We start from the raw sequence: 25739 nt of genomic DNA, 5'->3' as shown, positions 1-25739 counted from the left end.
AAGGATAGAAAGCATGCCTCTCTAAACCTTATTTCATCATGGTGAGGAAAAGAGAAGAAAGAAGTTCTCTTAATTTTCTGAAGGGAGGAGCCTAAGAGTATCTGCCTTTCAAGCAGTGTGTAACATGTGAAGCTGACAAGGCAGAGATCAGCAGTTCCTATGACAGAGAAAACCATTACATCAACAAGTATCAGGTGCATTAAAAGGCTATCAGAGGAACATCACTGATGTGGAAAGGTTGGAGGAAAAGCCTAGAATTTAATCTGAGGAGCATATATGTATATAAGAGCTTTGATTCCTGTATACTTCAGTAGACAAATCTTCTGGGTGTACATAACTTCTTTCTTTCTGCAATAAAGGGACTAATTTAGGTGGGTCATGTCTGTAAGCCTGCTGCCAAGTAAGGCAAATCTTGAACAACAGGTTAAGGGTCTGGAGATTCAAGGTTTCCAGCCATGCCTCTGTGAAGTCTGAAACAGTGGAAAGAGGAACACAGAGGGAGTCTTTAGCTTGCTCTTTCTATTCCTAATGTTCCTAGTGGATAAAAGGTGCACAGTTGATACTGCAGGAGCTGCATCTCTAGTAGTTATTACACCTGTGTGCAATTGGTTTATATGCATTCCACTCAATCCTGTTCTTGAAAACTGAAACATTTAAAGCAGAGGTCAATTTACATCTGCTTATGAACAACCCAACTCAGTTCTACACTGTTCAGTCCTTTCCCATAATAACTCTTTCTTAAATGAAACCCAAGACAGATAACCTTGACAGGTTATTATAGTCACAGAATTAAAGGGGTTTTGAAGCAACACTTAGAGGGCTTTAATGTCAATTTTTTCCCCATTCCTCACCAATTTTATTGGATATTCTTGTTGTACTATAGTTTCACCTATTTATGCATGATAAATTCCACACTGCTAGTATAAAACAAGTTATACTCTATGTGCCATGTGGGATTATATAATGCATTTTTAAAGCCAATAAATATGTAACTAGCGTACAAGCTGTAGGCAGGGTTTACACAGGTCCACTAAAAATGTGTGCTTCACAATCTGTCAGAAGAGTCACTGATGTCCTAGCTTTTGATAAAAGGCATAATTGACTGAAACTCATTTTATTCAATTGTTTAAGGGTCAGTAATATATTTTATGATTTGACCTTAGATGCAGTTACTACAAGGACATATCCTACAAAGCATAAAAATGAAACAGGGAAGCAATTCAAAATATGGAGCGACATGAAGGTTCTAGCATCTATAATTAAATGAATATGTGCATTCAACATCCCTCTCCCATTTAAATGAAATGGGCTTCATGAGAAAAAAAGTGGTTAAAATAACCATCTTTCCAGGTTCTCATTATATGTTTTCAATCTCTTCTTCTTGCCTTAGTTTATAGTGCTTCTGAATACTTTTTTATTTGCTACTGTTCCTACTGTAAATGGAATTCATTAATCTAAAGCAAAAGTAATTATAAAGAAAGAACATAAAACATCAGATTATTAAGATGATATCTTCCTCTGTCTAGATGGATTATTTCCATCCATTCATCACTATGTAGGAACACTGAGTTGCTTAAGGAAGAATGTGGTCAGAATATACCAGAGGTGAATGATGGCAGTACAACAGGCCACACAACAACAAAAAAGTACACACTTAGAGGCACATGCAATGTTGACCTATGCATGATGTTGCTGATGAAAATATTTGAAGGAGAAAACTGCTGAGGCCTTGTGATATCAAACATTTTTCACTCGCCCTCTCCTTTTGAATTGTTTATTGCACATTTTTTCCAGGTCACAGTAACAACTGTGAGAATTATTAAAGAGAGATGAGGAACTGTCTCACTCCCCCAAGAAATTTCATTTCTTTCATCAAACTTCTGAAATGTTTCTTCTGACTGTGAACCATATCTGCCTTGACCTTTCACTTTAGACTAAGTTCTCTTGACAGGGTGAATTCTTGACCTATTAGATGCTGTAAAAGTGGAGATAAAGTGAAAATATGATTTTTTTTCCCCTTCAGTTTTTGATCTAGTGAAGAATGAAAGAATGTGGTTCAAAATACACTTCAGTATTATTAGCAGAGGTGAAGATGAGAAGTGAAGAGACAAAACATCCCCCAGTTCCAGTGAATTATTTCTCACAACAACCCTTTGATCAAGAGTTTTGCAAGAGAAGATACTGCATTGTGAACTACATTTCCTTGATGATATCAGTCTATAAATATTTTTTTTAAAAAAACAATTATTGCACCATACTATTTTTTTTCCTCTTTATAATTGACATGGAAAAATCTGCAACTCTGAATATTGTTGAACTACAACTCTCAGAAGCTCCACCCAGTATGGCTAATGACACAAGGTGTGGAAATTGTATTTGAAGCATCATAAGATTGCCTTCTCCATTGACTAACAGTATGAAAAGAAGGCAAATGGGCATCCTGATTTTTTTCTGCTGTTCTATGTCATCTACAATGTATCTCAAATGCAGTGCTGTCACAATAACCTTAAATATTCATAAATAATTCCCAAGGAGACATCAGAGCCTGGAATGTCCCTCTCTTCACCAATGTGACAGCACCAAAACATGACAGAAGGAAAACAAAAACAAAAACAAAAAATCTCCTACAATTCAGATTCAACTACTGGTGGCTTCATAGACAGATTCATCTGTTTTCTTGGCAACAAGATTGAAGCCATCTTCCAGACTTTATTTTTTTTTTATTTCCTTCCTTCCTTCCTTCCTTCCTTCCTTCCTTCCTTCCTTCCTTCCTTCCTTCCTTCCTTCCTTCCTTCCTTCCTTCCTTCAGAGGGGAGAGAGTGACCCTGTCTAGCTTCAGCCCTAATATTTCCTGTGGACTCTCATCTATGTACTAACCAAGTCCAACCCTACTTAGCTTTTTAATATCACCTAGGTAGCAAGAGGAAAATATTTTTTATTATTATTATTACATTCCAACAGATAAAGAAATCAGTAGAAATAAGAACTAATAATTATAGTTTAGTAGAAATTTTATTTTTAAGAGGTGCTGAACAGAGATGTTCACTATCTCCTTTATGGTTAATTAAGTTACAGAAATGTTAGCAATAGCATTACAGTTAAATAGTTATGTCCAAGAAGTGAATATAGAGGGAAAAACTATTTATTAAACTTATTTGCATATGACATGGCTTTTACTCTTTCCAACCTCGTATATTTTTCAATTTCTTTTTTAATATTCTTAGATAGTTTAGGTATGGTATTGGTGTTATTAATCTCAATTAATCTATATTCATCTACAAAAACAATATCTAGCATATTAAAAATATATCTAGTACATAAATCCTTTAAATATATCTAAACACCTTAAAAATATTAACTATGGTCCAGTGTGGGGAAAAAAAATAAGTAAGAATACGGGATGCTAGAATAAAAAGTCTTTTAACATTTTAGGTCAAATTGCATCATTTAAATTAGTGATATTTCTTTATTTCAGATTCTCTCAATTATATCAGAGATAAAATTATAGCAATTTAGCAGAGAAAACAAAACAAAAAAAATGTTTTAAATGATCAAAATTGAGAATAAACAGAAATATTTTGTGTACACTTCAGAATATTAAAGTATTCAATAGAAGAGAATATATATAGGTCACGGTTGAACTGTGGAGTCCTTGGTGCTCTCTGAGCTTGGTTGTTTACTTGCAGACATTTCATTACCCAACTAGGTAACATCATCAGTGCTAGTCTGTGTGCAGTTTGCTCCCTCACAAACCAACTAAAGCCCTCCAAAATATCTTAACTAAACCAAAAGACCCAGTAGCAGCAGCAGCAGCAGCAGCAGCAGCAGCAGCAGCAGCAGCAGCAGCAGAAGAAGAAGAAGAAGAAGAAGAAGAAGAAGAAGAAGAAGAAGAAGAAGAAGAAGAAGAAGAAGAAGAAGAAGAAGAAGAAACAGGAATCATCTACAAGATATAATGTAAGGATTGTAACAGCCACTATGCAGGACAAACAGGCAGAAGACTAGCACAGTGCATCCATGAACACCAACTAGCAGTCAGAAGACATGATGAAAAGTCCTTAATGTCACAACACATGGACAGACTCAACCATAGTTGCTATGGAATCCCTGGGAGCTTGGCATTCAGACAAATCAGCCATCAATAGACACATAAAGACATTTACACACTGACAGAGATCCAGGGTTGTGAGAAATAACCATTTTTCTTTTTTGCATATTTCTCTGTTCTCAGTAGTAGATGAAAAAACTTCCTGATTCATACTTCAATGTGACATGGACAAGGCATTTACAGCCCGCTAGAAAATTTACTTTAGATAGCCATAAGCCTTTGTATTAGATAAGATCGTGGGAAAGAGCCCCGGTTTGTATCCCGAATTGTAACTTTTGCAAAATCTGTTAAGTAAATCGAAGTGGGACTCTAAATTGTTAATAACTGTGGAGAGGGCTGGAGGCCAATCCTGAAAGGGTATTTAAAATTAGCCCTGGAAGAGTGCGAGGAGGGGGGAGTGCTGGAGAAGCGAAGGTCAACCTTGAATTGCTGCTGGTCTGCAATAGTTTTCCGGAAAAGCTACGATCTCAAGCCTCGCCTCGGCTGCAGGAGGGGGAGCCTGCTCGTTTTCTCCTCTCGCTACCAAGACACGTTTATGTAAGACTACTTAGGGAAAGAGGGCTTATATTCCTGCTTTTATTTCTATATGTTGACTGTCTGCCCATATGGAAGGACTTTTAATTTGCAGCTTATCTTATCAAACCCTTTTGGAGCATTAAGTAAAGCCTTGGTCGAAGACTTACTGTTTGCCTTTCGAGTTACTCTGTCATCACGCTTGCACATAACCAGAAAGAAAAGAACCCAGAGAGAGAACTAAGGATACATCACCCCTGGGGGTACCTGTCATACACACCAATCAAAAGAGACAGTAAAAAAGCTAAGAAGGAAACAAAAAGACCAGAGCACATCCTCTCCAGCAGCCTACACCCAGATAAGCAGGGATTAACACCAGACAAACAATCAAGCAGAAAACAATACCCTAGTCATGGAACTACCAAGGAGAAAACCACATCCCCACCAACAATGGCAGGGCAAACTACTGTATATAAGCAGGGAGCAAACCCCACACTCACTAGCACTGATGATGTTACCTAGTCAGGTAATGAAACATTTGCAAGCAAACAACCAAGCTCAGAAAGGACAAAGGACTCCACATATTAAGGTATGGGAAATACCAGATTTGAAATTATACTACCAAGCAGCACAATTAAGGAATATCATATAATTTATTTTGGAAGACTCAGTGAAACAATGGATGCAGTTTGAAATCATTCGGTATTTGGACAAAGATTTATTTTTCTTCCAAAAGAGCTTTGCAACATGAATAAATTCAATAATGAGTTTACTCAAGTCATGAACTGTTTGCGGAAGAAGGGATACCTGGCATTTATGTAGTGGATATTTCTCTACTAACTCCTCTAATTATACATCCAAGGTTTTACAATTAAGATTAAGTAAGCAAACTTGAAACTATGGAAAGAGAAGCTTTTATATAGAATAAGATATTTTTTGTAAAGATTCAATAGCTTATAGGAAGGAGGAGGCAGACAATGATTGGGCTGTGGATACTTTAGTCTTAAGTAAATGTATTTCTATGAAACAAGAGATTGGTGGAATTTTGTTCAATTTTGAGAAATTAATGAACAACTACTTTCTGCAGCCAAAGGAGTTAAACATTCAATCAGTTTTGTTGAAAAGAAATATAGGTTATCTTGCATTGGAGTTGAAAAAAGATTTAGAATCAGATTTAGGCAAGGTTTAGGCATATGATAAAATATGAAAATACTTGTGGAGATCCGGGGAACTCTCACCCATTTCAGTGAATGAATTATATCTTAAAACTGTTCATCCTTGGCATTTCACCCCTACAAGAATCTCACATGTATCACATAAATACCTTATGAAGTGCTAGAAGGACTGTAATAGAAAAGGGATGTTCTTCCATCTATGGTGGGAATATAATAAAGTTTCAAATTAAGGATGATGTTGAGATTAAGGATAAGACTCGTCTCCTGAAAAAAAATACAAAGGCCTGACTCCATGTGAAGCCCTAAACAAAGGGTCACAGCACTGGCTGCCAGGCTAAGGAGATACAGCAGAGAAGCAGAGGCCAAGAAGATAAATGTCCTGTTCTCCAAAGAACCATCCAAGGTGTACTCCCAACTGCTGTGCAACAATGCAGTAGCAGCAGAGCCACCAACACCAGAAACTGAACAGTACTGGAAGAACATAAGGGAGAAAGAGAAGACACATAACACCAGTCCAAAGTGGCTCCAGGACCTGAGAGTAAACCACAGGAATCTCCCAGAACAGGAACCAGTCACCATCACAATAGCAGACATCCAACAAGAACATGAAGAACTGGACAGCACCTAGCCCAGACATGATCCACACCTACTGGCTAAAGAAACTAACAGCAGTGTATGAACGCCTAGTAGCACAGATGAACCAGCTGCTAGCAGCAGGCTCCCACCCAAATGGGCTAACACAAGGAAGGACAGTGCTGATCATGAAAGACCCCCACAAGGGAACAGCACTGTCCAACTACCAACCAATAACCTGCCTCCTCACAACACAGAAAATCCTATCAGGCATCATAGCCACCAAGCTACAGGACCATATGTGCCAGTGCATGAGCACAGCTCAGAAAGATATTGGGAACAACACCAGAGGCTCAAAACACCAGTTGCTCATAATAGAGCAGTCGCCCAAGACTCAAGTTCTAGACAGACCAATCTTTTTTTTTAATAAGAATTTTATTAAGTTTCAAACAAGAATAAAATATACAAAGACATCAAAAGAAAAGTAGAAAAGAAAGAAATAGATAAAGAAATGTGAGGAAGAAAAGAAAAAAAGGGGGGAGGAAAAAGAAACAGAAAATAAGAAAAGAACAACTTCCAACTCTCTTTGGTATAAGTATAAGTAAGATAATACAGTAACTTCTTACTCTAGTAATATCAGTAAAACACAATATTTCTATAGCAAAAATAATTCTAAATATCAAATCTCAAAGTCAAAATTTCATTTCTTTCAGTTACAAACAAAATTCCCAAAAGTAATTTCTAAACAGAAACAGAGTTAAAGAAATTTATACAAACATATTATCCCAAGGTCCTTACCAACATTTGAAGTATCAGTTAATCTATTGTTATTAAACAACTAAGTCTATTTATTTTCTATAACAGTAAAATCCATAAACATTATCACACAATTGCAGTCCAAAAATAAATTCCAATATTACCAATCCAAAATCATAACTTGCACATTTTAACCTTGGTCCCATAAATCCACCTTAAATTCCTTTTTCTTCTTTTCAGGGAGCTTGACATTTAATCTTTTCTTCAAGTGAAATCTCAAGTAGTAATTTCTTGTCACTTTGTCCTTTTTTACTACCAAAGATGTCTTCAAAGGTTTAATAAGTCCTTCCTGTGCATCCAAAAAGAGAAAAATCTCCAAAATACTCTTCTGCTTTATGGTCTGGATATTGTCAAAAAAGATTTCTGTTGTAAATTTGAGCTTTATAAAGAACTCATTATCTCCTGTCTCAAGATAAACTAAATCATCCAGCCCTCCATCCAAATCCAGATCTCTTATTCCAATTTCCTGTTCTGAAGATTGCTTTACTTCACACCGTACAACATCATCAATATTCTTATTTTCAATATCCAATTTTGTCTGCAAATGAATATCACTATCAAATCTTTTTTTTTTTTTCTCAAAGGCTTCAAATTTAGTTTCTATCACTTGGAGAATTCTAGTAGTGAGATCTTCCAGTAAATGTGTAAGTGACTCTTTAAATACCTTTTGCTGAACTGCAGCCATAACAAGCCTTGCAGACAGGAAAAAAAAAAAAAAAAAGGGAGGGGGTAAAAAGGAAGAATACTTCTGTTTACAAAGCTCCTCCAATTAGAATTGCAGCAAAGTAAAATAAAGCAGATTTCCCACAGAAATCTTTAACCAGCAATCTCAAGCTTCAATCTCACAAGTGCAGATTCAACAAAATTAACTTGTTAAAATCCAAAAAAAAAAGTCACTTGTTTCATAAAAATACCCAATAATTCAGCCCTTCGAATCTTTGCTCAGTATATAAATCCCAAAGTCCAAATCAGTTTCTTTTTTTAAGTAAGCATTGAAAATATGAAAAGCACCAAGAAGATACACTTATGTGTTGCCAAAAAAAGCCTCTCTTCATCTGAAAGAGTAATAGACCATTTAAAATGTGTTTTAGAAGGGGGGAGTCAGTTTTAGTGTCCTAAATTTCAGCTACACCACAGCCTCAAACAGGATAAAAAAGCCCCATCTCCCAGCCACTCACCACAAGTTGATCACAGAGTCTTCTGCTTCAGGGTCTCCTTGCAAGAAATGGCTGTCCAGAGAGCATCTGGGTTGATTTCATGGATTCTCCTTTACATCCAGAGAATTCTTTGGGCTACAGGGATCCTGCCCTAACCCTCACAGCTATGCCATTGATTCCCAAGCGAAGGAATCAGTCAAGCCACCATTAATTCCCCACTAGAAGTCCCTAGACAGACCAATCTAAACACAGCCTGAATTGACTACAGGAAAGCCTATGACTACAGTACCACACAAATGGATCTGTGAATGCCTGGCACTGTACAAAATCAACAGGACACTAAGGGCCTTCCTCAAAAACTCAATAGGACTGTGGAAGACAACACTGAAACTCAACTCCAGACAGCTCACACAAGTGACCATCAAGTGTGGCATATACCAAGAGCAGTGATGCACTGTCCTCACTGCTGTTCTGCATAGGCTTGTATCCCCTTAGCCAGATAATCACAAGGACTGGATATGGATACAAGTTCAAGAGCGGAACTACCATCAGCCACCTCCTCTACATGGATGACATCAAGTTGTATGCTGAGGGTGAATGAGACATCGACTTGCTGATCCACTTGACACAGATCTACAGTGAGGACATTGGGATGTCATTCGGACTGGAGAAGTGTGGTCAGATGATAGTAAAGAGAGGGAAAGTATTTAAGACTGATGAGGTGGAACTACCAGCAGGCCACATAGTAGACATACAGACCAGCTACAAGTACCTTGGTATCCCACAGTCACATGGGAACCATGATGAGGAGGCAAGAAAGATGGCAACATCCAAGTACCACCAAAGGATAAGACAGGACCTGAAGAGCCAGCTCAATGGGAAGAACAAGATCCATGCCATCAACATGTATGCCCTGCCAGTCATCAATACCCTGCTGGTATAGTGAGCTGGCCAAAGGAGGACATGGAGACTGCCGATGTGAAGTCCCAGAAGCTCCTAACAATGTACAGAGGTTTCCACCCCAAGTCCAACACCCAGAGACTATACACCAGCCAGAAAGAGGGCAGGAGGAGTCTGGTGAGTGTCAAAGCCACTATCCTGGACAAAACTCAAAACATCTAGGAGTATATCAGTAAGATGGCACCCAAAGATGTGCTGCTGAGAGAATGCCTGAGGCAGCAGCAGCAGACATGGAAGATGTTCAAGCAGAGGAAATGTCATGACATGATAAAACCCTGCATGGGATGTACCACTGACAGATAGCTGGGGTGGTTGACATTGGGTAATCCTACCAGTGCCTGGAAAGGGCTGGACTAAAAGACAGCACTGAAGCACTGACCATAACAGCACAAGAACAGGCACTATGTACCAGATCCATAGAAGCAGGGGTCTGTGACAGGTTCCAAGGTGCAGACTGTGTAGACAGACCTCAGAGACACATAGTGGCAGGGGGCAAGATGTAGGCAGGAACAGCATACACTGAACGGCACAGCCAAGTAGCTGGCATTGTGTACAGGAACATCTGCACAGTGTATGGGCTAGACTCTTCCAAGTCCAGATGGGAGATTCCACAGAAGGTCACAGAGAATAACGGCTAAGATCCTGTGGGATTTCCAAATCCTGATGGACAGGCAGGCACTGGCCAATCAACCAGACACTGTGGTAGTAGACAAGACCAGAAGACAGTGGTAATGATGCCAAGTGACAGCAACATCAGGAAGAAGGAGTATGAGAAGCTGGAGAAGTACCAGGGCCTGAAGGAGGAACTAGAGAGGATGTGGGAAGTAAAGGCCAAAGTGGTCATAGTGGTGGTAGGAGCACTCGGGGCTGTGACTCCTAAGCTGGGAGAGTGGCTCCAACAGATCCCAGGAACAACATAAGAGTTCTCTGTCCAGAAGAGTGTAGTGCTAGGAACACGTAAGAGACTGGACAGAACCCATAAACTCCCAAGTGTCTGGTAGATTGAGGAAGACACATACCACCCATAGGGGTGAGAGGAGATTTTTATTCTTCTCTTGTCTCATTACTTTTGTGGAAAGTTAGTGGTCCCAGTGGTGGTAGGCACACTCAGGGCTGTGATTCCTAAGCTGGGAGAGTGTCTCCAACAGATCCCAGGAACAACATCAGAGCTCTCTGTCCAAAAGTGTGCAGTCTGACACCTAAGAGACTGCACAGAACCCTCAAACTCCCAGGCCTCTGATAGATTGAGAAAGACACATACCACCCATACAGTTGAGAGGGGTTCTCTCTCTCTCTCCCTCTCCCTCCCTCCCTCCCTCCCTCCCTCCTTCCCTCCCAGGCTTCTCTAGTAAACGGTGTCTTTCAAAGCACTATAGTTATGTTTTTCTCTCCTAGCAAAAAACACACAACACAGCAATCAGTATCTGAATTCAAACATTAAGAGCTGGTTTTCAAATCCTGCTTCTTCTCTTTGTAGACTTTTTTAGTCATTATTGACTAATAATGAGGATATTTCATTTCTTTTTCTGACTACGAATGCATCTCTGACTATAAAATGTCCTAAAAGTAAGAGCTATTACAGTATTCTTGAACATGGCTACCAGATCAAGTCTGCAAGAATATGGATAAACACAAGATTGTCAGATTCAGCCCAGCACGGGCAGCGCCACTGTTCAGTTTCACCACCCCTAGTCAATTTCACCGCCTCAGGCACTGGCAGCCAAGGAAAGGAAACAGGGCAAAACACAAGTTAATTGCTGCAATTAACTCAGGGCAGAAACGGATACCTTGTAGCGCAACCAGCTTCTCCAAATACCCCAGGCAATGCTAAACACAATACTTCGGGGATAAAGCAATTCAGAGGTGATCGGCAACCAATTAAAAAACCATGGTTTTGTCCGCATGAGAAAAGCCCCACAATTACAACGCCAATGCAGACAAAAGGCAGCAGTCGTGAAAATAAAGAAACGTGGCTGAATCTGCCATTAAGGAGGGAGAGAGGAGCCAGGGTTAACTACGGGTCAGGGGGGAACCCTATAAAACACTGTAATGAACCATGTCAAGCCAATCCTGGCTTTGTCTGTAACCATTACACATTATGCCTGAGTAAACTAACTTTCGTCTGAGCCTGTGTCTCATGAGGTTTTTGTTCAGCGCCGAATGCAGTGATCCTTACAAAGATGACAGGAGAACAAAAAATAGAAAATCATAACTGTTTCCATCGTGTGGTCATTGTGTTAAAGATACTTCTACAGTATGTATGTATGTATGTATGTATGTATGTGTGTGTGTGTGTGTGTATGTATGTGTGTGTATGTATGTATGTATATATATATATATATTCCTTTTAGCTGTTGAGCACCAGTTAGAGGCCTAATTAGTTGGGCATATACAAAGTCTGTAAAATAAATACAACATCACAACTATGCCTTCCCTATTTATTTATCTCCTTAATTTTTGTATATCAGCTTCCTAAAATTAGTACCAAATTATTTATTTATCAAATTTATATCAGAGGCTCAGAAAACAGTTACAATAATATATAAAAAATATAATGTTTAGAAACATTATATTACAAACAACATTTGACATCAATCCCCAAATGCCCTCTGAAAAAACTTCATTTTCAACTTCTTCCAGAAGACAGATAACATTGAAACTAATCAAACCTTCAGTGGGAGGACATTCTAGGGAGGCGGTCCCGTTATGGAGAAACAATGCCTCTGGGCTTTGGTCCTCCTGATGTCCCAAAAATGGGAGCAACCACCTGCTTCTTCTGGCACAAAGTGGTTGGGCTGACTCCTGTCGAGAGATGGGCTCTTGCAGGTAACCAGGCACTAAGCCTAAAGAGCTTTATAGGTTAAAATCAACACATTAAATGGCACTCAGAAATAAGTAGCAAGCCAATCCAGTGCCCACAAAATGGGTATAACAATTGCCCACCAGCAAGCACACACGAGCACCTGGACCACTGTATTTTGCATTAATTGAAGTTTCTGGGTTGTATTTAAAGGCAGCCCCATGCACAGCGTGTTGCAGTAGTCTAAATGAGTGGTGATAAGATCATAAGGCACCTTGGTCAGTTCGTCACATCCCACGTAAGGGATCATTTGGGTTCATTTGGAACTAATTATCTCCCATCCAGACCCTAACAGCCTCTAAACACCAGAGTGATACATCAGTTGATGATACTGGATACTGACTATTGGATGATCTCCCCCAGTGGCTTCATATAGTTATTAAATAGTAGGGGAGGAAGAACCAACTTCTGTGCACTCCATGTGGGAGTAACCATTGGGCCAATCTCTCCTGCCTTCCTTTATTTAGCATTAACTACTATTTGAGTTTGTTAACTTTTGAGCCACTTCTCTATACTTTTGATCAGCAAAATTTAGCTGGTTACCTTTTTACCATGAAATTTAACTGGCTAATTCTTGCATTTGAAACTGCTGTTAAAGACATACAGACAGCAGTAGGAAAGATGATAGCCCTCAGGTGCAAATGAGCTATTGGCTGGATTAGGATAAATAATCACTCTTGGCAAGATAGAGGCACTGGTGTCAGATGATTCCCTTATCCAAAAATTAGGAAGATTGCCTATAATGGATGGCGTAATATTCCTCTTGAAGAAGTACGTTCATCATTAAGGTATTCTTAGGTCTTTTCTGCATGGCAACATTATAGTGTGGTTTTCCAGTGCAAGAGCTGGCAGAAAAGTATGCTGGCTTAAAGAAGTACTTACCATACTTCTAAATCAACTTCTGCCTTGCCAACAAAATAGAAAAAAGGTTCTGCAAAACCTTTTGTGAAAACATGTGAAAAGGGGAAAGGAGAGAGGCAGGCTGGGGAAATACTCCTTTGGTGTTGGTTATTGGAAGCAAAGGACCCCTTTCTGCAATCTCATGGAGTGGTCATTCTGTGGAACTGGAGAACTGGCACCAAAGGAGCTGTCCTCTACAACTTATCTCTTCCTGCTTTCAGCCCCAGCTTCTTCCACCAGGGCAAGAGAAGCAAGGTAGAGAACAGACCTGATTCCTCCCATCTCTCCAGCCCATTTATCATTCCACTCATGGCAAGAGAAGGAGAGAGAGAGAAGGGGATGTGATTCTCTGATGTCAATTTTCTGATCCTATGAATCCATGGGACCAGAGAACTGGGACCAGAGGAGCCATTCTCACCATTTATCTCCCCCTTATTTCTCTTGCCATCCATAGGGGGAAAAAAAAGCAGAGGGGAGAAAAGACACCCAGTCCCCACTTTTCTTCCCCCTGCTTCTCTTCATATGGGTTGCAGGAAAAAATGGGGGAAGTGTATCTTTTTGGTGCCATTGTCCCAGCACCAAAATATTCCATTTCCCCTAATTCTCTTTCCATGCACTAAACTGGAGTTAGTTTAACTGCAGGCGACACCTAAAGAGCCACTTTCCCTTGCTTTCCTTTCCCTGACATTTGTCCAATCACATTGAATTGGTGATAAGAGAAGGTCCCCCTGTCCCAATCTGGACATCTCTCTAAGCTCTGGCAGTATGGGAACTATTGGGAAAAGAAGTGGGAGAGATGGCTCCTTGGCACAGCGCAAGAGTTCTAACTCCCCCACTGCCAAATGACCCTGAAAACCAGTGGCCAGTGACTAGAAGGAAGGTCATGCCTGCAGCAGTGTAAGATGGCCAATGAGAGAAGGACAAGGTCATGCCCCTTAATTTATCTTGATAAGACGTGCCATAAATCAATTGCACAGCATGACTTGTGTTGGAAGAAGCTGGATCACCCAAGTTTAAAAATAGAGCAGGAAAAGATTTCAGGGTTTCTTCTTGGGGTATCAGGGTAAGTTGAAGACAACATCACCCAATCATATCCTGTAAATGTGGTTGCTGAAGCATCATAAATTCATGATTAGTAGATTATGGGGAAGAGCCCTTAGGGACATCATGATCAAATGGCTTCTGTGGCAAGCTGCTGCTGCTAATTTGTCAACAGTGGATGTTCCTGGATAGATCTAGCCACAGTGAGCTATATGCTGGAAACTCAAGACTGCATAAGCAGGATATTCTTCATATTTACCTCCCGTAGAAGCTGTTTCAAAATGTTGAAGATAACAATCTTCTCTGAACATATTGCATTTATTGGAAGGAGCACAATTTATAGTCAATTCTGCATGGCTTAAAGAATTTTGTAAAATCTATTTAGGAGCTAAATACCTGATGGATCATTTTGACCCTTAAACACCTCTTAGGGATTCTCCCTTGATGGTACTGTATTTGCCAAGAATCTGCTTTGTTGTGAGCTAAAAAGGGTTGCTTCAAACAGAAATTCAGCCTGTGTGCACCCTTGCTCTGTTTGCTCATGTAAGTTCTTAAATTCATCAATTCTGTTGTGTTTCTGCTGTTATTCTGGTCATCCTAGTTTAAAGTGTTGGAGTTTAAAGAAGTTGCAATATGATTGTTTTAAAATAATATAGCTCATGGTTTTTAATCTTACCTGTAGAAACTTTATGGCAAAAACTTTAAAGGGACTGCTAACTTAATCCAGCAGGGGTGAAATTGACATGGGTTATGTCTATTTATCTCTGGAAGAGGATGAGCAGGTGTAAGAAGCTCCAGGTAACTCCAAACTGTTTTGGAAGGATTGGGGAGTTTAACGTGTACCATGTGAAGTGCCCTTAATTAGCCCATGTTAAGTTCTTCTAGATAAAATATTAGACATTTCCTGTAAAGAAAGGGTTTGATGTGTCCATAAGAAAACTCAAATTAATTGAATGGACAATAGCAACATAACTCTTTTCTAAATTGTTTTTCAGATTAGCAGGTAGTGTTGTTGGGGAAATGTACACTGAACATGTTTGTTAGCAGCTTGTGTTAATACTGAATTTACTCAAGAGCATAATGGTTATTCATGAATGATTTGGCTATTAAGTGGTCCTATAAATGAATATTTACAGAAAGCCAAGGGAATATTAAATTGTTTAGTCATATTTACTGTTACTTACCATAGTAGCTTTTAAAGATACAAATACATTTTTACTTTATGATATACAAGCTAACACATTTCAGCTAGGGAAGAAAAATGGCTTTTACCATAATTCGCTACAGTAATATTAATTGATGACCAATTGCTATTGAATTACAGCAGCCCCCAGCAGGAGGCACAGTGACTTTTTTTCAACCAGATCCTTTGTTTGCAAGCTACAAAATCCAGTAATCAGAAAAGAAGGATGATGTCCCAAACATCACTGTATAGATAAAGTAGTGCAGGAAGAGTTTCCTTCAAGGAGACCTTGAACACTTTATTCAGGAAGAAAATAATCTGCCTCAGAAGATGGCCGTCAATGGCTTATATTAACTAAGTCATGTAGAAAAATTCAGAGGGGAGAGGGGGAAGGAGAGAAAAAAATTACCAAGCTTCATGGACAGGTGATAACTGGCTATTCATAAGCCTCTTGGTAATAGTGGCATTGTGCATACAAAGAAGGGCTAGTCAAGCCCTCTTTTGAAGCTGCTTCTCAAAGCAACATAATGAGCAAAGCAAAGAGAAAAATGAAGGTGCTGTATTGCTTTGCTTTTGTTTTGCAAAATGATTGAAGTGCCTCTGGAGTCACAGATGTAGAGAAGTTTCAGACAGTAATTTTTGCAGGTGATTTCAAGCTTGCTTGCCTAAAGTGGATAATTTGATTTGTGTCTACTTGTTTAAATGCTTTGCCTGGTTCTTGCTCAGCCCCTAAACAAGCCAAATAGCACTGAAGTTCAACCCACTTCACTCTTACTAAAGAATGTAGCTAAAAATGAGGTTTCTGCTAGAAATAGACAACAGACCCAGGTTAATGTCAGTTGTATTGTATTGTGAAGGAGTTAGAAATTGAGTGTTGAATTGTTCTCCATCCTCTGTAATTTATTTTACTCTTACTTGCTATTTGTCAGTTATTATAGTTGAGAGCTGTTATTATATGCTGTTAGAAATGAAAGAATATGTTCATTGAGGCTATTTTTTTTTCTTTTTACTATGTTATACCAAGAAAAAACAAACAATAAAACCCTTTTAATCTACTAATCTACTTAATCTTCAAGTTTCAGCATGTATCTCTCCCATATTTCCTGAAAAGAATAAGTCTCAAAAGAATTGAAACTTGATGGTCCTCTCTAAGATCAGCTGCATTATTGCTTGTTTTGAATTTCTTAGCTTCCCAGGTAGCTTGTTAAGGCATCTCAACCCAGATCCTGTTTTTATCAGTGCCAAGTAGTGACTTTAATGTGAAATACAAGCTTCTATGCTGGTTTTGATGTTCTAATATTTCAGTTAAACAAATAATAGCAGTATTTGTTTCAAATACGAACTTAATTTGCAAAGGGTTGCAAATTAGGTACTAAGAATCTAACACTGAATGAATTAATCAATTTTAGAACTAAAGGATTGTATACTGAATTGATTAATCAACTGCACATTTGTACAATTTTTGTCAAGACATTTTCCAGTCAAAGCACCATGTCAAACTGAAAGATCTAAGCAAAGTACAGAGTCTAATATATAAATAAATCAAATATTTATTTCAGTCCAAGACTAGTATAAAATGACATCAATAAGAATTACAACTATTTTAATAACAGTGAAAACTATGAAATACACATTGCACAGATATTAAAGCAACTCCCTAGACATTTGGGAACATACATTATTTCTCATCTTAACTTATACGGATACTTTGTTTTGTCTGAAGGGATTGCATCACTATTCCCTGAGTAGAGTCATGGCTAATTTTGGAAAATGTGGAATCAAAACACAGGACTCAAATGCAAAATAATCAAGGCTTCACTGCAGTGTTTATTAGACAGTGCACACTGGGGGGGGACCCATCAAGGGTTAGTGGGAGACACTCCCCTCCAGGCAAAATGGATACCCTGATATTTATACACTTCTACAAGAAGGGGAAAGGAAAAAAAAATCCAGACACATATTCATGTGATGATGCAGGCATACATCAGTAAGCAATAGATCTTAAGTTATTTTATGTCCCCCTTCTTATCTCATCCTCCTATGAGACAGATGCCTTGTGTATTTGCCCCTCTTCTTATCTGTTATCTTCAAGGAAAACAATAGCCTTACTAAGAGGAAGTAACACGTTAGTTAAGATGCCAAATGCCAGGAGAACTGCAAGACAGATGCCTTGCATATTGGGATGTTTGTGACAAGGCTTTGAGATGAGTTTTTTCATTACAATCAGCCTGCACATTCCTTTATATTTCAATTTTTATTAAGGCGATCCCATTCACCTGAGGCCTCTAAAAACTTCCTTCCTTCACCCAAAGATGTATTTTCCTCACAAAAAAAACAAAAAGCTAAGCAGGTTGGCTGGGAGATCTGAGAAATGAAATAAAGCCTTAAAAGAAGGCACTTCTGTACCGTAAAACTACATGGTCATAGTTACATAATCAACAGGAGTTGAACCAACTTGAGGGATCAGTTACTTTTTGCTACTGTTTTTTAATAGCTAAAAATGTAACCCATAGGCAGCAAGTGAGAGCCAATTTGGTGTAGTGGTTAAAACACCAGGTTAGAAACTGGGAGACTGAATTCTAATCCTACATTAGTCATAATGCCAGCTGGATGATCTTGGGCCAGTCTCTCTCTCTCAGCCCTAGGAAGAAGACAATGGCAAGCCATTTCCAAAAATATTGCCAAGAAAACTGTAGGGATTTGTACAGGTAGTTGCCAGGAAAGAAAGACTAGTTTAAAGACACACATGTGAAAAGGAAACAAATCTATTTTACATTAAAAAAAAAAAAAGTTAAGTATTTTTAAAAAGTATTTAGGATGAATTTCTTTTACTACATGCATTCTTATGTATAGTTTTTAATATTTTTTTCCTCTATTATACTGTGCTTTTGAGCAAACTTTTATAAAATATATGAATTTTGTACATACTTTGGTTAATATGCACTTTGCATGCTATTTTTGGAATGGTAACCACATCAGAAAATTCAGAAAAATATAAATTTTAGTGTGAATTCCAGTTATCCTAGTATGAGAGTCCTAAATATGATAGATTCATATAAAAATTCAAACAGATGCATCCATAATGATATATTTTTTAAAAAAAATTCATTAAATTTTAAAATAGAAACAGTGAAAACCAACAAAAACTAATATTAAAGGAAGAAAATAAGAAAAAGAAAGAAAAATTAGAAAAAAGAATAACCTAGGTGAAAAGTGCAAAAAAGCAAAGAAAGAAAAAGATAAAAGAATGAAAAATAATAATTTCTGACCCTCTTCACAACAGACATATGTAACAGTATACATCAATCTCTTGCTCTAAGTTTACAACATAGCTTTCATTATTACTATAAACCCATATTATTTCTAATATTCAAATCCATACAACATAATTTTTTCCTGTTTCCCACAGAAAGTCCAAAAAAAGTTTCCAGTTAACATTAAAATTACACAATATCTTTTCTCAAATCACAGCCATCAATTTCACCATCTCAGCCAACTCCATCAGCTTCACCATTCATTCTTCCATTGTAGCTCATATCCTTCTACTTTTGTACATATAAAAAACCTTACTGCAGTTATTATATATAAAAACAAAATTCCATAAATTTAATAACGAATATATTTTAACCTTAGTCAAAAATCTTTTCAAGGGACTTGAATCTAGCTCCCAATTAATCAAATATTGATTGGAGTAAACTTAAAGAAGTCATTTTATCTTCTACTGGCTGCTCCAAAGGGCCACTTCTAGCCATTTTTTTCTCCCCCACAAAGCAAGCAATTGTAAATATTGTATAAGTGAAAGTAAGCAGACAATTCATGCCCTCTGGTGCCTTTCAAGGTGTAATTGTAGGCACACACCAACAGGGAAAACACAAAAAAGCTCCAATTACTATCTTTTTTATTTTGAAAATCCAGCTAATTAACAGGCATATCACAGAAAACCAAAAGGTTTTCCCATAGAAAAATCAAATCCAGTTAATACAGATAGTTTTGTAAAATTAAACTTATAACAAATAAATCTTCCCCTTTCACCATAAGTAACTTTTATATCTTTTTTGTATTCTCCTTATGTTCCAGCTCTTTGTGAGTTGTTCAAATTACAACAAAACTTTAATTCTTCCTTTAAAGTTATAGTCCCAGAAATAATGAAAAAACACCAAGAGAATTACTTATCTGTTGCAAAGGAAGGTCTCTCTTAGGTTAAAAAAAAAAAAAGTTATATTCCAAAGTGGGTCAGAAATGGGGTTCAGCTGCACCACATATTTCCATATTTAGTGTTCATATTTAGGCTGCACCACAGCTGGGAACAAAGATGGATCCCCTGCTTCCCAGCCGCTTGCTTGCAAGCTGTTCACAGAAGCTTCTGATTCTGTGATAAGTTTACGAGTAACGGCTGTCCCAGAAACTGAATGGGTTGATTTCTCGCTTCCTCCTTGATCCACAGCAAGTTAGGTGGCCAGCACATGCTGTCAGCCACTGATCCAGCTGCAGTGCCAACTCCCCTCTCACAGAGAGATGACTAAGCTGTCATTGTCCCCACTGGAAGCCCATAATGGGAGGTATTTGAAATATCTCCCCTGCTTCTGGAAGGCTTCCTTTGAGAGTAGCCACCAGTCAAAATAAAGAAGAATTAATATTTTGATCCTATTTGGAATAGTCTTATACATTGATACTATGTTTATAATATATAAGGAGATTTACTTTAAACATTAAAATGCTAGGCATTATGATTTGGATGCCTTATAGAAAGACTAATACGTTTGGCTTTGTTACCCTTTAGACTTCAATATTAGTGGTAGTGGTAGTGAGTTTGTGTATGTGTATGTGTGTGTATGTATGTAGAAAGAGAGGTTATTTAATGTGCAATTTTATTTAAGGTCATTTAATGTGCAATTTTATTTCTCCCAGAAACAATGATTCTTCTTTTCTCCTTCCATGTGTTCAGATTACCAGCAGAAATTTGAAATGTGCTTCTGTTTTGTATATGTTGTTGCCTTAGGATTAATAAAAGGCAATAATATGTTAGTCAATGATGACTATGCACTTTAAAAATTTATAATTTCTTAATGGAAAACACTGATTTGAAATCTTAGCCTGCAGGACACAAACCAGATGGAAGACAATATTGGATAAACTATTCCCACTGGAAGATTCTGCTTTACTACCACTATTGTTGGGGGAGGTTAATAATGAAACAATATGACATACCCTTTTTGTCTTCTGAATAAATAAAGCATATTAAAATACCTGATGTCGACTCCAGCTGTTTCCTTCTCAGGTGGCATCCATATGAAAGTTACAAAATCCTGCAGTTTGCCTGAACTACTTCATAAAACAATAAAAATATTCAGCAACAGAATTAGTTTGTATGAGGGATAAGCCCCAAAGAATGACTTCCAGCTGTAGAATGAAAAAAGAACCTTTCTCTTAAGTTCTAAGTGTGGCAGATAGATAATCTCAAGAATGCTTTGCGATCCTACATACACTCATTTATGCTATACTGTTATTATTAAATTCACTGTTATTCCCTCTTTCTAAAACTGCAGGGGTGTGTGTGCCTTCTTTGATGTAGGTTAGAGCCGTGGCAAACAGAAATGCTCTTCCATTTCTCAGCAGTGAAGAAGTGCCAACACAGTCATTTGTTCTGCAGAAACAGAGACAGCACTCTCATTTTCATCCTAAAACAAATCAAATGAAAAAGAGAACCTACAGTATTTCCCAAAGCTGAGGGAGGGAGGGAGGGAGGGAGGGAGGGAGGGAGGGAGGGAGGGAGGAAAGGAAGGAAGGAAGGAAGGAAGGAAGGAAGGAAGGAAGGAAGGAAGGAAGGAAGGAAGGAAGGAAGGAAGGAAGGAAGGAAGGAAGGAAGGAAGGAAGGAAGGAAGGAAGGTTGGTTCCTCAAGTCCTGAAGGCAAATGGCCACATTGATTTAAAAAAGAAATCAGTCAGTTATAACCTGATTTTAATTGTCAGCTAGAAAATCCATGACCTGTGGGGTCATTGTTTCAGAGATATTTCCTTACCTAAACAGAGAAATAGAATGACCACAGGCAAAAAAGCAGTGGGGGTGTGAGCAACTTACAACTTGCTGCTAGCTTCCCCATTGACTTTGCTCATGGGAAGCTGGCAGGGAGCATCAAAAACCTTCCTTCCTTCCTTCCTTCCTTCCTTCCTTCCTTCCTTCCTTCCTTCCTTCCTTCCTTCCTTCCCACATATAATATAGGCTTGCACCATTTGCCCTCCCCTCATGACCCTCCGGAGGGCTCTGGTGAAGCTCCTCCTTCTTGGTTGATCCTGGAACTGCCTGACACTTTGCTGGGGGGAAGAGGAACAAAGGGAGCCATTGACCGTGAGGAAAACTGCATCCCTGCCCTTGGGACATGACATTCTGGCATGTCCCCAAGGGCTTCCTCCCTTGAGGGAGGAAGAGGGCTCACCCATCGACTGCCGGTGCCCCCCCCCCCCCCAGCCAGTCCTACCTCACCAGCAGGCATCCAAGTCTCTCCCTTGTCTTTCCCTCAACAGTCACCACAGTTAAGAGATTTCACATTTCTGCCTTGTTTCCAAAGCAGCCAATCACTGCTTGCCTGTCACACCTTGCCACCAGCCAATTGGGTGCAGTGAACAGAGGGAGGCGGGAAAGAGTTTGGGGATATGCCCATGAAAATCACACACAGCACAGCAGTGCTGAAGCAGCCACAAATTTCCCAAATTCCAATCCCACAGGAGTAATGGGTCCTGCATTTTGGACACATTCTGTAAGTTAGTCCATTTGAGGTACCTTGGTTCAAAAATTGTTGCTCTATGATGCACTGTTTCACCCAGTTGAAGATTACAGACACAAGAGTTTTAGTAGTATATAGATTCAGCTCAAAATAATAATAATAATAATAATAATAATAATAATAATAATAATAATAATAATATCATCATCATCATCATCATTTGAATGTATTCAGGGAACTGATGAATAAAGTTTAGTTGCTCAAATCAAATTGAATCAATCAGATTTGGATTACTCAGTTAATTTAAAAACAAGTAATGTCTTGGCATAGCCATATACATGATTCCAAAGTATTAAGTTTAACTTTTCAAATATTACTCTAGCTGTTCAAAGAATGAATACAAGTAGTCCTCGGGTTATGACCATTTGTTCAGCGAGTGTTCAAAGTTACAATGACACTGAAAAAATGGACATACGACTGGTTATCACACTTACAACTGTTGCAGTATCCCCATGATCACGTCAAAATTCAGGAACTTGGCAACTGGCTCACATGACTGTTGCAGCATCCTGCACTCACATTTTCCTGCCCTGTGAGAACTGCCTGCACTTCAACTCCCCCCACCCACATATCTCCCCCCATTTCTGCTCTTTGGCTGCTCTGTACAGCATGGCCAAGATAAAAACATTGCTGAATTCCCCCTTACCATGGCTGCCCCCAGTGGACCTTCCTCCCTGTCCTCCCCCTCGGTGCTATCATACTCCTCCTCCTCAGCATCCATCTCACCTCTCCTCTGCTGGGCTCGCTGATGCCGGCCGGCCTCATATATCAATTAATATATATACAGTCATATACATAGACTATATAATATATATACAGTCATATATCAGTTAATAAAATATGATCATACTTGTGTCTCTCACAATTTTTCAAAAATACTAAAATATATGTATATATTCCCTAATAGTTGTTTCTTTTTCTCAAACAACCTATATCTTTGCCTTGTGAAATATTTATTGTGGGCCAGTTCTGCTATGCAAAATTCTCATAATGATAATTCTACATACACACACATATAAAACACATGATAGATAAAGTAAAATCAGGGTGAAAATGTTAAACTCTTTTGTCAATTCAATTATTTCAAAAGTTTATTTAAAATACATAGTGATATATCATTTTTGACTACGTGACATATTTTAAAATTTGTCCTAAAATATTCCAAGGTAAGATTTTGATGAATGTTATAAAACATGCATCAAATATTTATCATTTGGTAAAGCAATATTTTCTAAATGACTGTAAATGACAACTTTTTGTCTATTCCCAAAAGACTTGTTTTCTTATTTAATTTTCTAGTTTAAGAATTTGACATTTCTAGGTTCTTTTTTCCTTTTATAATACTATATCCTGAATTATGTCAGTGTAGAGGAAACATTTCGGAAGACTTTTTGTATTGAGGAGATAGGACTGGTGTGTCACAATTGTCTTTCATACTCCTGGGTCTTTAGGCCCTTATAGATATTAAGTTGTATTAAGAGTTAAAATTTTTAGAACACGAGGTTATTTTCCAGTTATTCTGCACCAGTTACCAGATAAGGATGTATCAACCTTGGAATGTAAGGAGGATACCAGGCACGATGAGGTTGGCTGCTGTCCACTCGTTTCAGGTTTAGCTTATCAAGGGGAGGAATTTGGAAAATCATAAGATATGCAACACCAGGTGCAATTAATCAGGATGCTGCCATCCTTGGTGGCATGTATTACTCCTCTCAGCTAAGCATAAAAAGCTTCAACGTTTTGATCTGGAGAGCTTCGATGCAGACCTGGTCCGGAGTGGTGCTGCATACCGGCCTTGTTGGGGTATCGTCGTTATCGTCCTGGGGCTCCTGATAACAGATAGACAAATTGCTTGTTTGGTAATGTATGCTTGCTTCTAAATAAAAATCATTTAACTTCTTCACTTCACTTGTCATTGCTTCTGAATCTTCTAAAAAGAACCGTTGCCTTTGGCAAGACAGTCAGTATACTGCATGTACCTTCTTATTTGTGGGATGTAGGAAGAGTATGAAGATAGTCTCTAGCTTGCATAGAAGTATCTTGGGGTTAAATGGGGCTTTGGTTGCATTTGTGGCATATTGGCCAAACATGTCAAAATTAATCAATACTGTCCTCACTCTTACTAGGGAATATTGCATGTGGCACTGGTGCAACTAAAGCTGATTGTCTAGTCTCCAACTTTTCTATCTAATAACAAATGTTATCTGAAAGTCTTGATTGACTGAAGCCATGAGAGGTAGCAAAGATGAATTAATGTATCCATCTGGTGACAACCATGACATATGGAAAATTGTGAATTGGATGTAAGGGAAGTAAATGATAAAACCATGAATTAACATTTGGAATGAATGAATGAAACAAATATGTTGTACATCTGTGTAACTAAGAATGTGGGGAAGTATCATGTTTTGTGCTTAATATGGCTGTAATCTAGTCTCTTCAGATCTTAAAAACCTTATTCAAGGATTGGCTACTTGGGACTTCAATTTGATATGGTAATAGATGGAACATACAATTTCAGAACTTTCCTGAGTTGTGGCAGCTTTATTCCTCTTTAAATTACCAACATGCAATGTTATTCTTGTCATTTATTATGGAAATTGGAAAAAAGAGAGAGAGCGAGAGAGAAAGAGAAAGAGAAAAAAAGTGATTTTTGCGGGGAAGGCAGCTTACTGAGTTGAAACAAGTTCAGTTAACAGTTTATGTTGAATCTAATCCAGATCTCCACTCCCCCTGCCAAGGGGTGGGGTGGGGGGACTGAATTTCTTGCAACTTTTAAAGCTTGTCTGTAATATACACTCCTTCAGAAGGAGTGAATTTATGCAGGAAAAAACTGAAGGGCATAACTTGAATCAGAAGTTCCAGTATTTGATTTAATGCTATAAACCAAGCAAAGGTTGTGCTATATACGCACAAAGGTGCGTATATATATACGCACACACACACACACACACGTATGTATTTTTATATGTATATATATATATATGTATATGTATATATAAATAAATATAAATATACAAATAATATATAGCGCAGCTGAAAACTCTGGTGATTGTTTCACATGAAACAAGAATTACTCAGCATGAAAAATTTCATATGTGCTACAGATGTGGAATCAGTTTTGAAAATAAAAGACTGTAGAATTAAATGGCCCAGTTACAGGATCTCTGTCATAAAAATAATTTACAATGTCTAGACCTTATTTATAACACTGAACAAGGTCACCCCATAGCAGTTTTCATGAACAAATTTATACATGAGTTTATTAAACTGTTGCCAGAGTATAAACTTGAAACTGAAGCACTTTATTATGTGAGTTTTCATTTCAGTCTCCTCAAAAATCCAGTATGCTGTTATGAGATTCCTGAGATCTAGACTATAGAATCTGTGCTCTGCATTTATCAAAGCAAAGAAGCTAAGGATTTCTCCTGATCTGCCTCCACAAATAGCTCAGAAGTAGACATAGTAAAGCTCCTCTTTAATTGATTTAATTAATCCATACACACACACACACACGTTTGATTTGTTGAAACATGCTTTGCTTGTCTATCTTTGGATACTAGTGTTAAAAGTATTTTGATCCAAATGGTGAAGATGGAATAATCTGAAATAAATGAGTTGCAGTCTTCATCTCTCTCTCTCTCTCTCTCTCCCTCCTTCTGCCCCCCCTTCTG

Source organism: Python bivittatus, unplaced genomic scaffold (assembly GCF_059951505.1).
Source record: "Python bivittatus isolate LINGU-HERP-01145 unplaced genomic scaffold, Pbiv_v1 ctg000840_np1212, whole genome shotgun sequence".
NCBI classification, from domain to species: Eukaryota; Metazoa; Chordata; class Lepidosauria; order Squamata; family Pythonidae; genus Python; species Python bivittatus.
This window is presented reverse-complemented; position numbering follows the sequence as displayed.